Consider the following 3,382-nt stretch of genomic DNA (forward strand, 5'->3'; position numbering starts at 1 on the left):
ACTACCTTGCAGTGACTCATCGAATGGACAAATCAGCAGATTTGACCTTTGTGACCAAAGGTGTAACAATATGATGATAAGAAATACCATGACAGTGTATAATAGCCAACACACAGCGCTATCCACTGGCAGCAGTCAACAGAATTTCATTTGTTAGATTTTAAAAACATGTTTCAAAAGCCCTCTCTCATTCTTTATAGCCAACAAAGTAAAGAGGTTCACTTAAAAATATTGCATAACTTTGATCCATGTAATAAATCCATGAGTAAATATACAGATATTTCTCCTCTATGCTAATTTTGTACATTTGAAATAGAATCAATGTTACACCTGTATTTAGCATGCTACACCAAAAATTTGGTCAGAAGTGTTAATAATCAGTTTCTTTAGTTTATATTTTCTGAACACATGATTTCATGTTATCTGGTCACACTTAGGACTGTAAAAACATCTTTGTCTGCAAGGGAAATATCATATTCATAAATTAAGATCAACAAACAATGTACCAAATTTCAGACGTTTTCAACTGATGTGGAAAAATATTATGCATCCCTAAACAATCTCTGTAACAGAAAAATACAAAAACTCTTCTGGAAAACATTGTGAGGCACATTTGATGTTTTGTCAATTATTTAATCAATTTTCTTTTTTACACTGTCCCTGTCTCATGTTGTAGTTCTACAGCTGCAATGTATATGCAGACTTATGTCTGAAATTTTCATGTTCTGCATATTTCATTTCAGCAAAAAAGTCTATTCTAACAGAACTGAACTTTATATAATTTTCTTATTTTATTTCACTCATGTATTCATTCTTGTGTTTTATTACTTGATCTGCAATCTCAAAACAGTTTAGTCATTGTGCTCTTATTTGAGGCATTTCTGGAAATCTTAGTCTAGGAAGTCTGTAGTCAGCATATGTGTAAATAAAAATGTTTCCAGTGACTGTTTAATTAATTATTTAAAGTATGTACAAGAAGACAATCAAGAGAGGGTTGTTTGTTTGTTTTTAAATGTGAATCAGCTTTAAAGAAAGGAGATTATATAAAATTTGACCTTATTGGACAAATTTTATGAATACATAATGTCATGTAAGAACAATAAATGCTCACTTTTGTTTTTTACTTATTTCTGCTATAAAGTTGACAAATTAGAGGGCTAGATCTTACGACCATATATTCCATGGTTTATCGGTTAGACTTATCAAAAAAGTGACGTACACAACAATATGCATGTCTGTGTATATTCTTCTCATTAACTGTCTCCATCCTATTCCCTGCAATGGAAGCCGAGCCTTCAACCTACAATCTATCGCATGTTACTGGCTATTAAACATGTTGGTTTATCTGTAATTGTAGCATTTTGTGGGAGCTATCAGGTCATGTCAAAGCTGCCCAGCATGATAGAAGAAAAAGGTCAAGCAGCACAGTAAAGGGTCATTTTACAGAATCAGAGGCATTCTGCAGTGCAAACACTATTCCCACTTACAGATTTCTATCTTCATCCCTGAAAGAACTGTATGGTCCTAGAAAGGATTGCCCTAGTCCTTGCTATTCATTTTCTATTTTTTAACCGCCATATTTTATGTATTCCTTTTGTTAGTATATACTTATAGATTTGGCCACCCAGCAGTTCCCAGATGCTAACAACTTGACATTAATATTGTTTTTTTGATGTCACAGATAGGCAGCATGTTCCTATCATATTCAATCAATATTCTGAGACTATCACTCATCCATTTCTATGGCAGCTGTCAGAACAGAGAGGCAGTATACAAATGGCAGTACTTGTATTGCGATATGTTTCATAGAACATTAGTTTAAGTATTAACCGACAAAGGTGATTTGTCTGTCAGGCCTCTCAACATTGCTGTCAGTGGTGAGCACTTTCCTTCACTTCTGGAGTGGCATGAAATATATTACACATTCTAGAAAGATACATCATCAATATAGCCCATTTATTGTGTACGTGAGTTGAACCTGTAGTTTAAATGGGACTCATTAGTATGCATATCCTAATGAATAATAATGCAAAGACAGGTAATGATGTATGTCCACATCCAGTCACCACCACCGCCATCATTATATTTTTATGTCATCACTATATAACATGAATTCGTTTGGCCTGTATCTGATTGTTAAGAGCTGTAGGGGGGCAGACTTACAGTACAGTTACACACACCACAGAGAATCATATCACAATCATAATAAACTGACTGGGCATAGAATTAGGTGTTTTTTTAGTTTGTTTTTTTACATTTTTGTTTATTCAGCATCAGACACCCTGCTGGCAGCTATAGTTTATTTTGGCCGAAGGTTTTGGAGTACACATTTGTTTACCCTCATGATCTATAGCCGCCATCTAATTCTTTCTGGAGCCTGTTTAATCATTTTCATTGGCTCTTTGATGGGTTAATTTCTGCCTGTAAGAGTACAGTATAAGCTCTATCGAGAAACCTGCACTGACAACCCTCTGAAGTCCACCGTATTAGGCACATATCATGCTCCTTATTGCTCCTGTCCACAGTACTTTTCCATTAAATCAAAGCCTCCTCTTCTATTGAAATTCGTCATCCAAGGTAAATACATCAAGCATGACCATCGGCCCTTCTCAAGGACAAACACATTGGTAATGGAAGTGTGGATGGTGGTGTGTAACAATATGAGCTGTCTCCCTTGAGTTAGACTGATAAATCGATTTGCAGGCACACTGGAAGTATATCAACTATCAGAGACATCCACTGCAAATGATGGTGGTGACTGGTGCTACACAACAGTCTGTAAAAGGTGCAATGGCTTTTTACATTATTTTTATATCACAGTTTTTGTGAACTGAACTATTTGTTATAGTTTCCCCATAGATAAGGTCGTAAGCCTATCCCCAGTCCTTCCACTTTGATAACAATACAAATATGACTCAAATATTTAATTGTAGTTATTCTCTCTTAACATTTGACCCCCCCAGACTTACATTTTCTTACTTAACCTACATCTAGTCTCCTTCATACAAGCGCATCATGCTACCATTGCAAAACAATGAGATAGTAAGTAAGTCCTAATTACGAGATAAGGCCTCAATTATTTTCTTAATACATCGTGCTTCCGTACCACGATGTAGGTTGTGCTAGTCAATATCATGGATGTATAATAAGAGTAAGTTCTTATAATACATCCATGGTCAATATCAAGATGCCTCAAAGTTATCTTAAAATTGATGACAGAAGTTTTGTCAAAATGATTGATATCAACTCTTTGGGATACCCCAACCAGCCATCTCTGCAACGTCAACAGCACAGGCCTGTCCTGCCATGACAGGTCACACAATTGCACGGGTCACAGATTATTTCGTGACACCACCCAACTTCAACCAATCAGAATCCACAT

Source organism: Thunnus thynnus, chromosome 5, assembly GCF_963924715.1.
Source record: "Thunnus thynnus chromosome 5, fThuThy2.1, whole genome shotgun sequence".
NCBI lineage: Eukaryota > Metazoa > Chordata > Actinopteri > Scombriformes > Scombridae > Thunnus > Thunnus thynnus.